The sequence below is a fragment of the Rosa rugosa genome, chromosome 4 (assembly GCF_958449725.1).
Source record: "Rosa rugosa chromosome 4, drRosRugo1.1, whole genome shotgun sequence".
NCBI classification, from domain to species: Eukaryota; Viridiplantae; Streptophyta; class Magnoliopsida; order Rosales; family Rosaceae; genus Rosa; species Rosa rugosa.
The window spans coordinates 7947104-7959709 of NC_084823.1; the positions used below are offsets into that span (position 1 = coordinate 7947104).

Consider the following 12606-nt stretch of genomic DNA (forward strand, 5'->3'; position numbering starts at 1 on the left):
CTGAGCATGTAGTTTAGTCACAAGTTGACCTACGTAAGCATGAGATGGAAGATTATGAAACAGATGGTTGTAGTTGTGAGTTATATGCTTATCGTGGTTAGGTTGAGGTGACTTAAGAATGTGTTTCTGTTTTGTGGTTTTGAGTTTACTCATACGGGCTTGCAAAAGCTTACCGGGTTTGTTGTGTGGCAACCCGGTGCACCATTCAAACGGTGTAGGGGTTAATCCTGCAGGTCAGGGTAATCGTGGCTGAACCTGAGGTGGCGTGCTGGCAGCATTACGGTAGGAAGCCAGTTTTGTGACTTTACCGTTATAAAGACTTCCGCTTGTAGTGAGCTCTGAGGAGTATTTACGTTTTATTTTGTTGTTGACAATTTAATTCGTAAGCTCGTGTAATATATGACTCTTTGGGGCGAGTGTATGTGGACATAGTGGGTTCAGGGCATCAGTATGTACTTGGTTGAAAGGGAAAAAGTTTCCAGCTATTTTGTATTGATGGCTGAACGATCACGCATGTATAATTATGCGGTTATATGTCGATTTTTATTTGTGTTAAAAATCAGGGGCGTGACACTAGGATATCTAGCTACAAGTTAGCAATTACAGAAGGGAAAGCTAATGTACAGCTATATCTAGATATTCAAGACTTAATAAAGAAGATATGGAAGATTGATTTCCTAACAAAGATGTTGTCTGTATCTTCACATAATTTCATAAGTCAATAATAGTAAGGGCATATGACATTAGGAGGGTTGTATTGTAGTATTCAATGAAAAATTGCTTAAGCAAAATTGTTATACAAAATTTATGAATACATATTAGCACAGGATCTTTATATGAGAGAGCTTGTAAGGATTTAGAACGCATAATACTATGCTAAATATGGTTTAGAATACGAAAGTGAAAAATTATTAGGTCTGTGATGTAATTACATTGTGATCAGTTTCTAGTAATTCTTTTAGAAATGTTATGTTGAAGGAAGAACGGAAGCAAAATGCTAAACAATTGATTCTTGTGTTATATATATATATATATATATATATATCGGCCACCCTCCCTTAGCAGTGGGACCAAATTGCAAAAACCAATCAAAAAAAGTGTTAGAGCCCCAAAACCCTATTTAGTATTTAGTATTTACTGAGAAAACGACTTTTGAGACAACCCATCAACTTTAACCTGCCAAAGAATAATAGATGAAACCATAACCGCTGCAAGTGACCTAGTGGTTCTTGCCTAGTTGGGTGTGCTCCCCAACCTAGGTTCGAACCCCGAAGCTGTCAAAGTGGTCAGACACTGTGCTGCAATGCACAGCTGGAGCATTTCACATGCGCCGAAGGGGTTTATTTTGGGCCTAGGAAGCCTTTGGGTTCCCCTTGACAAAGTAAAAAAAAAAAAAAATAGATGAAACCACGCCAAATGAAACATTAAAAGAAACAAAAACAGAGCAATTATTCAATCCGTATTCACACAGCCCATTCAATCAACTTCCTTAGTTCAAAAGCATTTTTTTTTTCCACAGAACATTGTTTTTTTTAACCCAAATGGACCATAGGGCCACAAAGAAAAAGTCATGTTGATCTGCCTCAAAGTTCGTCCAACATGTCCAGCGCCCATTCTCCCAAACTAGTTATTGTGTTTTTGTTAGCAGCGAAAATTTGACATTCTGTTTAAATATTGTGAAAATTTGACATTCTGTTTAAATATTATGTTTTCCTCTTCTTATACGTAATTGGGGTTATTTAGTTTTTATTTCTTTAAAAGTATATATGTCTTCTAACAGTGAATAGTACAAAATTTGAATTTTTTACTTATGTAGTTATAGATTGTACTTCAATGCATGGCGGAATTGTGCTTAAAGTCAGCATAGTTTGTTCAAGTATTTAGCTATTGGGACTAAACTTGATTTCAGTAAGTTTCATGGGAGGTTTAGTCGAGAATTTCAAAGTTTTCTATTTGATAACCCACCTTTCACATTGTCCCTCCTTACAAAGAATAAGAAATCCTTCACTGAATCTCCAAATGAAGACAATGTCAATTTAGCTTCTAATTGCCAACTCCAAATAAGGTGGCAGTGTGTCACGGCCACTGGTAATAGTTTTGAGATTCTTGCTCAAATGTGGCAAGGCGAGAGCATTGCTGCAGATGAGCAAGAGATAGTTTGAGACCGCATTAACACTTTGGTTGGCACTGATAATATAGATTCTAATATTCATTAAGCTAAGTTATGTTGGGGATTTGGAAGATGAAAAACCCCTTGGCCATCATACCTATGCTCAGGTTGAGATAGTAGTCCTATGAGTTCCTGGTTTGATGGGGTGAAGTAACTCTGGAAGATGAGAATCTTCTTAAGTTTCTACCAAAATCTCAAAATTAAAAATTGAAGACCAAATGAGGATTACGAGACCCTTACCCTACTAGATCGGACGCCCGTTGTGTGTCTTGATTTTTTATTTAGTCAGCCCTACTTAATCTTGTTTATGTTTTGGTTGCTTTTTAATTTTGTTGTTTCTTCTAAGGAATTTTGCTTCATGTTCATCTTGCATCATGTCGAATTCTAACTTAATTGAAAGCAGATAAATACTCCTTACAGTCATCTAAAACTTGACTTACCTCTGATAAATTCTTTTCCTCACTCTTGAGAGCAACAATCAGAATGACAGAATCACTTTAAATATCAATTTCCAACCAACCTTGGTGAACAGCAAGAAGAAGGCCAGCTCTACACGCCTAGCCTTCCATGTCAAGTGTTGAGTGTGCATGTATAAAAGTCCTAGCCAAAACAGCAATACCCATACCAGAATCATTCCTAACCACTACTCTAATTCCCCCATACTCACAATCCGCTCTGGAAGCTCCATCAATATTAATCTTCAATCTTTCACGAGGTGGACATTGTCATTTAGTCAATGGCCTTTTTTCTTCCTCACAGCTTTAAGATGATACTAGGTAATTCTTCATGCGCGATGCCGCGGGTTTGTTCGCTTGCTAAGCTTTATACGTTCATTGTACATTTTTTATATTTCAAAAGTTGATAGTGATTAGGTTCTAGTAATTCTTATAGAAATGTTATCATATTTGTTTAAGGAAGAACAAATGCAAAATGATAAATAATTGATTCTTGTGTTATTAATCTCTCTCTCCTTTCAAAAAAAAAAAAAAAAATCTCTCTCTCTCTCTCTCTGCAGTGGGACCAAATTTGCAAAACCAAGCAAAAAAGGTGTTGCAATTTTTGAGAAAACCCATCAAGTATAACCTGCCAAAGAATAATAGATGAAACCATGCCAAATGAAACATTAAAAGAAGCAAAAACTGAGCAATTATTCAATTCGTATTCACACAGCCCATTTAATCAACTTCATTAGTTGAAAAGCATATTTTTTCCACAGAACATTGTTTCTTTCAACCCAAATGGACTAAAGGGCCACAAAGAAAAAGTCACAATGATATGCCTCAACTTTGTCCTAGGGCTGGGCACGGGCCGGGCCCAGTGTAAATTTTGAAGGGCTCGAACCCGAACCGTTTTTTATGGGTCGGGCCCAAATGATGCGCACAAATTTATGGGACCGAAACAGGCCCGAACCGTTTTTTTGGGCCGGGTTTCTTGCGCTTTCGGGCCCAAAAAGCTCAAAAAAAAAAAGAAAAAAAAAACTCATCTGCTTCTCTCTGATTTCCCAGATTTCCAAACTAAAATTGGAATTTCAATTCCCCAATCATGCAGATCTTCATGAAAACACAAATCCAAATCAAGAAAATCATCAACAACCATCCAAATCAAAATCAAGAACCCACCCACGTTGCCTCAGATCCAAACCCAATCAAAACTCACCAGACAACCATTTATACACACAAAACCCAGATAAATTCCATCACCCAAATCCAAAAGAAACCCAGAAAAGACCCAAAGCCCTTCCTTTATCTTGAGAAAAGCCAATGGATCAGGGGCAGCTCCTCCACCTCTATTGAGGTCGATGCTGTTATGGAAGCCAAGCTCATCTGCACCATCGGCCTCGTGACCAACGGCTTCGAACAGCTTGAGGCCCTCACCGTCGGCGGCATTAACGTAGGCTTCTTTAAGTTCTTTAGAACTGAAGCGGAAGAGGAAGAAGTAAAAGAAGAGGAAGAAAAATAAAATAAAAAATCTGAATGACAGAAGAAGAATTTGACGCATGAGGGAAGAATGACGCATGGAGAGAGATAAATACTAGGATTAAATACTTGTTACTTCTCAAACTTTTGCCTGAAAAACAGTTTAGTCCCTCGCCTTTCAAATTAAACTGGATAGTCTTTATTCTTTCTAATTCTCACACAACATGTCCAAAACATGTCTAAAATGACTATTCTACCCCCAAGATCCTTTTTTTACTTTTTTTCTCTTTTTTTTTTTAATTTCTCTCTCTTTTTTATTTATTTTTTCTGCTTTTCTCTCTCTCCCTCTCCACAGATCGATCTTCCAGCAACCCTCCACACCTGCTTTTCTCTCTCGCCCGTCCGCTTCAAGCAACCCTCCACTCCGTTTCTGGCTAGCTTCTCCACATTCTTCATGTTCTCCATCAGCAATTTCAACCCCTCCTCGATCGGCGGCGGGCTGGCTTTTATCATCTTGCCGGACAATGAGGTTGTCGGAGACGCAGGCGGGTTCTTGGGGCTCCAGAGCGTGGAGGACCCAGGTTCGGGTTCCGGGTCGAGCTTCGTGGCGGTGGAGTTCGACACGCACATGGACGTGGAGTTCAAGGACATTAATAGCAACCACGTGGGCTTGGATCTCAACTCCATGGTTTCGTCACAAGTCGCTGATCTTGGCGCTGCGAATATTGATCTCAAGAGCGGGGACCTCGTGAATTGCTTCAGCTCGTCTTTCGATTCAACTCCCTCAACCGGCTCAGCAGCACCGCCACCTCCGACGACTACTCGGATGAACCCAACCGCCAACTCAGTCAAATCTCCACCGCCTTCTTTGGCTCCAACTGGCTCAGCTTCAGCTTCTAGTACTAGTACTACACATAAGAACAGTAAGTCTTCGGTTAGTTCTTCAACTTTTCCGGCTAGTTTTATCAATTGTTTGTAATCTGGTAGTTTCAGTGTGTTGTTATTGCTCGATCTGATCTGCGTGTTTCTGATCATTCGTAATATGTTGGATGATGATAGTGAGGTGGCTTATTGGTGGGAGTGGTGGAGGATGAGGAGGAGGAGAGGTGGCTGAGCTTAGTGGGGACGACGACGGAGGTGGAGATGAAATTGTGGCGGCGGAGCTTCCATGAGGGGTGGAGGGGGCCTACCAAGCACTGCAGAGTGGTAGTGAGTGCGGTGGATCGAGTGGATAAACTCGAGGTCGGATACGAGCTTGGAGAGAGAGAGAGAGAAAGAACCAGCCAGAAAAAAAAAAAAAAAAAAAAAAAAAAAAAAAAAAAAAGAGAGAAAAAGAGAAAAAAAAAAGAGAGAAAATTTAAAGAAGAGAGAGAAAAAAATAATAATAAAAAAAGATCTTGGGGGTAGAATAGTTATTTTAGACCTGTTTTGGACCTGTTGTGTGAGAATTAGAAAGAATAAGGACTATCCAGTTTAATTTGAAATGCGAGGGACTAAACTGTTTTTCAGGCAAAAGTTTGAGGAGTAACAAGTATTTAATCCTAAATACTAATTATATTATAAAGATATGTCTTTCATTCGGGCCTGACAGGCTTTTTAGTTTTGAAATTACTGGGCCTGGGCCCAAACCGTTTTTTATATATCTCAGCCCGGCCCGGACCGTTTTGTACAAAAAAATTTCAAGGCCCGGACCATACGGGCCGGTTTGAGACGGGCCGAGCTGGATTTTCGAGCTTTTGAGCTAAAATGCCCAGCCCTACTTTGTCCAACATACCCAACATCCATTCTTCCAAACTAGTTATTGTGTTTTTGTTGCCAGCAAAAATTTGACATTCTGTTTAAATGTTATGTTTTCCTCTTCTTATACGTGATTGATCGAGGTTATTTAGTTTTCATTTCTTTAAAAGTATATATGTCTTCTAACAGTGAATAGTATGAAATTTGAAACTTTTACTAATGTATATAGTTATAGATACATTAATGTGCTTAATGTCTACATGGTTTGTTCAAGGATTTAGCTATTGGGACTAAACTTGATTTCAGTAAGTTTCATGGGAGGTTCAGTGGAGGATTTCAAAGTTTTCTATTTGATAACCCACCCTTCACATTGTTCCTCCTTACAAAGAATAAGAAATCCTCCACTGAATCTCCAAATGAGGACAATGTGAATTTAGCTTCTAATTGCCAACTCCAAATGAGGTGGCAGTGTGCCACTGCCACTGGTAATAGTTTTGAGTTTCTTGCTTAAATGCGGCAAGGCGAGAGCGTTGCTACAGATGAGCAAGAGATAATTTGAGACCGCATTAACACTTTGGTTGGCACTGATAATATATATTCTAATATTCATCAAGCTAAGTTATGTTGGGGTGATTTGGAAGATTTTGGCCATCATACCTATGCTCAAGTAGAGATAGTAGTCCTATGAATTCCTGGTTTGATGGGAAGAAGTAACTCAGGAAAGTGAGAACTTTCTTAAATTTCTACCAAAATCTCAAAAAAAAAAAAAATGAAGACCAAAGGAGGGTCACGAGACCCTTACCCTACTAGATCGGACGCTCATTGTGTGTCTTGATTTTTTATTCAGTCAGCCCTGCTTAATCTTGTTTATGTTTTGGTTGCTTTTTAATTTTGTTGTTTCTTCTAAGGAATCTTGCTTCATGTTCTCCCTTTAGGTGTTATCCTTTTTATTTAATAAATTTCTTTTGATTACTTTAAAACTAAAAAAATAAATAAAGAAGAAGATGGTATGTGTTTTCTAATTATACATATATAAAAGTAAAATGTTGAATGAATAGTAATACAGTGATTTACCGGATTTGCCCCCAAAAGAGATAGACAATTAGACATCAATCCTCCAAAAACAGACACTACATCAATTTGACAAAAAAAAAAGAGTTTTTGTCCATTTACCCCATTTCTAGATATTTTTTTCCCACTTACCCCATTAAGTTTTTTTAATTCCTTCTTACCCAAAACACTCTAAGGAGGTCTTCCCTAATACCCCATTAAGATTTTTTTTTTGTTTTTATTTTTTTTTTAATACCATTTTACCCTCACCTTTGTTACTTAGAGAGAGAGAGAGAGAGAGAAAATAGAAGAGAGAGAAACCATAGGGGACTTTGCCGGAGCCCGGTCACTGGCCGCCGGATTCCGGTCACCGGTCGCCGGATTCCGGCCAACTTTCGCCGGATTCCGGTCACCGGCCAACGCCCACCGGACTTTTCTAAAAACCTCACCGGAAAGGTTTATTGCCCCCAATAGACATCTATTGCCCCCCAATAGAGGGGCAATAGACCTCTATTGCTCCCCAATAGACGTATATTGCCCCAATAGTCTATTGCCCCCTAATAGACGTCTATTGCCCCCCAATAGACGACTATCAGCCGTGTATTGCCCCCCAATAGACGACTATCAGCCGTGTATTGCTCCCCAATAGACGTCTATTACCCCCCAATAAGACTTTCAGTCGCCAGAATGAGAACTAATCTCCCTAAATTTAGACAAATAAAACTTTGATTACAACAAAAAAACAAGGAGATTACATCAATTCAAAACGTCTATTGCCTCCCAATAGACGTCTATTAGGAGGCAATAGACGTCTATTAGGAGGCAATAGACCTTTAACAGACCTCTATTACCCCAATAGAGGTGTTTTCTTTTTTTCATTTTTATCTCATTCTGGGCCCTGTGCCCCATTTTACCAACAGAAAAAAAAAAAAAATTGATTTGGGCACCCAGAGAAAAGCTCTGGGCACCCGGATTATCATTCTCCACTGCCACCCGCTTGAGTCGAGCGCCGGAGAGCTGAGTTGAGCGTCGGAGACGTCCGGGCTCTCCAATCTCAAATGATGACGTTGACCCTGACGACGAATCGGGGACAGAGCTCTGGAGCATCGGCATCCGGTCACCAAAATCGTCTTCAGGCGATGTGGATCATCTTCCTCTGTTGCCAGTCACCAAAATTGTCTTCGGGTCCGGAATCAAGGCTAGGCCTTGTCGATTGGAATCGGAGGCGTCGGGTTGAGAAGGATGAGAGAGTCTTGATCTGGATTTGGAGGCTCCGGTCGCCGGCGAGGAGTCTCGATCTGGATTTGGAGGCTCCGATCGCCGTCGCTATCGGTAACTTCGTCGCCGGTGAGAACGTCGTTGACTAAGAGTGGAGCGACGGGGGGAGAGAGAGAGAGAGAGAGAGAGAGAGAGAGAGAGAGAGAGAGAGAGAGAGAGAGAGAGAGAGAGAGAGAGAGAGAGAGAGAGAGAGAGAGAGAGAGAGAGAGAGAGAGAGAGAGAGTTGTATGAGAGAGAACCAGCGTCTGGAGAAAGAGAGAGAGAGAGAGTCGTCTGGAGACAGAGTGGCAGCAGCTGTAATTCCGTAATTGTGTTGAGGGCAAAATGGTCATATTGTGTAAGTGGGAACAAAAAACTGTTGCTGGGGTAAGTGGGATAATTTTTTCTTATTTTGGTGCTTTGGGTCAAGGACCCAAAAAAAAAATTAAAGAAAAGAGTCCTCGCTATATGTCTCTGTCTGGACATACCCAAGACCAAGCATCTCTTTCTCCGTTGTTACACCCAAATCGTTGATCACAATCGTGCCACTACGGATTCTTCCGCTGCTGTATAAGTGACATTGAAAGAGTTTGGTTCGTTGCTTTTGATCGGTGAATTTGGATGTGCTTTTTCTCTTTCTGCTCATTATCCCCTTTAATTTCAGTTCAGAGGGTTGGATCGTTTGTTGGTTGTGTATTCTATGTTTTTTTCGATGTGTGATTTTGTGATAATGCAGTTTTCGTTGGGTCTTTTATCAAGGCCATGTTCTTCTTTCTGAAATCATATATATATATATCAATATATGTGTTTGATCTATTCACTTTTTGTTCATATATCCAAAGTTATTGCGTTTGATTTTTTAACGGTATTATTATCTTTCTGAAAGCGATTGATCTGAAATTGGTTTTCTGTTGTTTGCAGACTCTATCAAAGTTCAAACACTGAGATGCAAAGGAGGAGACCACGAATCAATTTGTGTTTGTTTTGGAAAAGGTACATCGCATATTCTTGATTTATATAACATTGATTAGAACGAGTTGTTTATCTTGATAATGAATGATTTCTCAAGTTTGGAATTTGTCAAAACAGAAACCTCTATTGTTTATCTGTTTTGTTAATTAAACATTATCTGATTCAATTATTCATATCTGAAATCTGATTTCATTTTCTAGTGTTTCCTGTAGCCTTTGAATAACTCCAAAAAGCAAACTTTTTAAAACCATATTCAATTATTGACAATAGATGTATTTGTCGCATTTAATCAACAGTTTTATGTCTCCAGTCTTTGATTTCATTCAAAATCTAAAATTTTCATCATAAAGTGCAGTAAAATGAATGACATGTAGTAATATATTGCTTCATTAGGGATCAGAGGAGATAGATTTATGTATGTCTTTGTTGAAATTGTGATACAAGTTTTGTATTGCTTTTGTATATATCTAGAAGGAATTTCTCAACTCTGGAAGCTTGAAAATTTGCTGTATTGCTTCTTCCTGTGAGAAATTGGGTAAAGAACTTCTCCTCCTTGCTCTCACATCTAGCTTTGTAATGAAGGCTAAGTACTGAGACCCTTTCTATTGCATTTCACAAGAATATTGGCTACAGCTATCCATTAGTCTGCATCCAATTCAAAGTCTCCATCGTTTTGTGGGTGAGGCCAAATTCTCTTTATCACCCAATTCAATTGTGAATTGACAAACTTTTTGAAGTGGCAAACTTCTTTATCTTCATAGAACATTTTGGTTGTCTTGGTTTTCTTCCTTTGTGTTCACAAGCCCAGTATGAAAGAACTTTGCTTGCACTTTGTTAATTAAAGATTTTTTGTCTTCTGCATAGCTTAATTAAACTATCAGAACATTCATTCTTCTCTTTTTTTTATTTTTATTTTTTTGCTTTGTGCTTTTGGAATTGCATTTTTGACATTTCATATTTAGTCGAGGGTACTCTCCTTTAGCTCTGTTTTTTTTTTTTTTTTGGCTACTGCAAATGCTTAGATAGCAGCGCATTTAATTGGATTTTCTCTTTTAATCTGCAATGACACCTCTAATTCATTCTCACAGAATACTTTTGATTTCTTTGTGAACGTAAAAGACACTATACCCCAATTATATTACAAAATACGAAAGGCTGTAACTGACCGACCTCTTTTGTGCAGGTTTAAAATAGAACAGCAGCTAAAGTGCCAAAGCTCCAGAGTTTAAACTCAAGGGTGAGGCATTTTGTTTTATATTTCTTTCTTGCACCTTTTGTTTTGTTTGTGTTAGTGCTTTAGAAAGAGAAACTGGAGATTGGGACAAGCTTTAGCTATAGGGTTTTGGGGTTACCAATATATGGTTTTGGGGTTACCAATGAGTGAATTGGTGCTTTGGAAAGGGAGCATGGAATCCAGGAAAAACTGTTTGGTTATGGTGGTTAATAGAGAGTAGGGATAGCTATTGCCTTTTGTGGTGGAATTGTGTACTGGTTTTGTAGTTAGTTTGTAGGATCAGAAGGTAGTTCAAGTGCAAGTAAAGGTAGTTCTGTACTTAAACTCTTATAAGGGGTAATTACTTATTCACAAATTTTTAACTTCAAGGAGAAATAACCTATAATGGTTATACGATGAAGGAGTTTGTTCCTTGGAATTAGTTTTCATTTGATTTGGAAATAGGTAGTTACTTTGAGATTAAAAATTAAACAGGAATGCATCCTTTTGATAGTGAAATTATAACTCAGTAAGCAAATGCATGACTATAAATAATACACACAAGCTAAAAGAGTATCCATTTAAGCTTGCGAATGAGAGTAAAAGAAATTTAGATAGTGAGCATTAGTAACACTGGAATTATCAGTTGCGTGTGAAAGGATAGATGAATGTAAGCAAAAAGGAACTCTGAAATGGCAAAGTATGGTATTTGTCAAAATATTGTAAGTGTATAAATTAATGTGGTAAGAGTAATGTGGCAGACAATAGATTGAAACTGCACACTTATTGTTTACTTCATTACTGCAGATACTCCATTTACATGGCAAATTTACCAACTGCGTAGATGCATATACATACACTTTTTAATAATAGGTTTTAAGAGAAGATGAAGGCAGAATTAGTAACAAGTAAATATTGGCACTTTGTAGGGAAAAAAAAAACAATTAAATATTGGCAGTTTTCTTTTTGTAGCAAGCATATGTCTTGAGCGTAATTTGAATTCCATAGTTATCTAAAGATTGAACTTTGTTTGTTTATTATTTCAGGGAAACGTTCTAGACGGTTAGAGAGGTACAGTTAAGAGTTTGGAAGACAGGTTGTGCTATTTAGACTTTTGTTGTGCTATCTACAACAACTCAGCTGAAATTTCAAAGGAGCTATCATCTGTTGCAAATGATGAATCTGACTTTGTAGACACATTTGAGGAGCTTATGTAAAATAGTTGGTCGCCACTACAAGCCTAAACCATTTGTCAAGCCTAACCATGTTTGCAATATGTACATAAACACCTACTATGGATAGCATATCTAACTTTGAAATCTTAAACCATTTGTCAAGCCTAACCATGTTTGCAATATGTACATAAACACCTACTATGGATAGCATATCTAACTTTGAAATCTTAAACCATTTGTCAAGCCTAACCATGTTTGCAATATGTACATAAACACCTACTATGGATAACATATCTAACTTTGAAATCTTAAACCATTTGTCAAGCCTAACCATGTTTGCAATATGTACATAAACACCTACTATGGATAACATATCTAACTTTGAAATCTTAAACCATTTGTCAAGCCTAACCATGTTTGCAATATGTACATAAACACCTACTATGGATAGCATATCTAACTTTGAAATCTTAAACCATTTGTCAAGCCTAACCATGTTTGCAATATGTACATAAACACCTACTATGGATAGCATATCTAACTTCGAAATCTAGCTAAGTTACTAGATTTTTGAACGTGTAAAATAATATATAAGATATAATGTAGTAATGTAATATAAACAAATGTTACTAAATTTAGTAGCATTGAATCGAACGACATTGATCATGTTCCCGCAGCATCGCGCGGGCACATTATCTAGTTCATGTAATACTGATATCAGCTGAGAAAGTTAAGCTTCCCATTTTATATCATCCTGTTTTGGTCAAGAATTTCCTTGATGTAACTTTCTTGATGTCTGAACAATAATTGCACGCAGTAAACATCTATCTGTACCATTTAATAATTGTACCTTCTTCCTCACATACACCCCCTGGCCCCTGACTAATTTAAACGCATTCAGTTGATCTGACTGCATGCAGTAAACTCTAGCTTCACACCAATCATTGCACTTCCTTCCTTACAGCCTAACCTTATTTCTAATCAAAGACTGGTAGGCTGCAGATGAGAAAAGGTTATCATTGAATCATTAACTGCCTACCATATATGAATATATAGTATGTGGTTGGTGGAAGGAGGAGAATTCAGTGCACTTGCATAAATATAAATGGATTGTTA

The 12606-nt window shown here is 38.0% G+C and overlaps 1 long non-coding RNA gene across 3 annotated transcripts; it reads left to right on the top strand.

Moving 5' to 3' along the window:
• The first annotated feature begins 8636 nt into the window (after window positions 1-8636).
• LOC133706582 (uncharacterized) lies at window positions 8637-11735 on the top strand. 3 transcript variants are annotated; one of them, XR_009844622.1, is made up of 5 exons: window positions 8637-8723; window positions 9052-9123; window positions 9574-9781; window positions 10286-10339; window positions 11362-11735. It is a non-coding gene; the product is annotated as an uncharacterized LOC133706582 (long non-coding RNA). The 3 variants fall into 3 exon arrangements; XR_009844621.1 differs by having other exon boundaries at window positions 9574-9637; XR_009844623.1 differs by having other exon boundaries at window positions 8642-8741; window positions 9574-9637.
• Window positions 11736-12606: the final 871 nt, after the last annotated feature.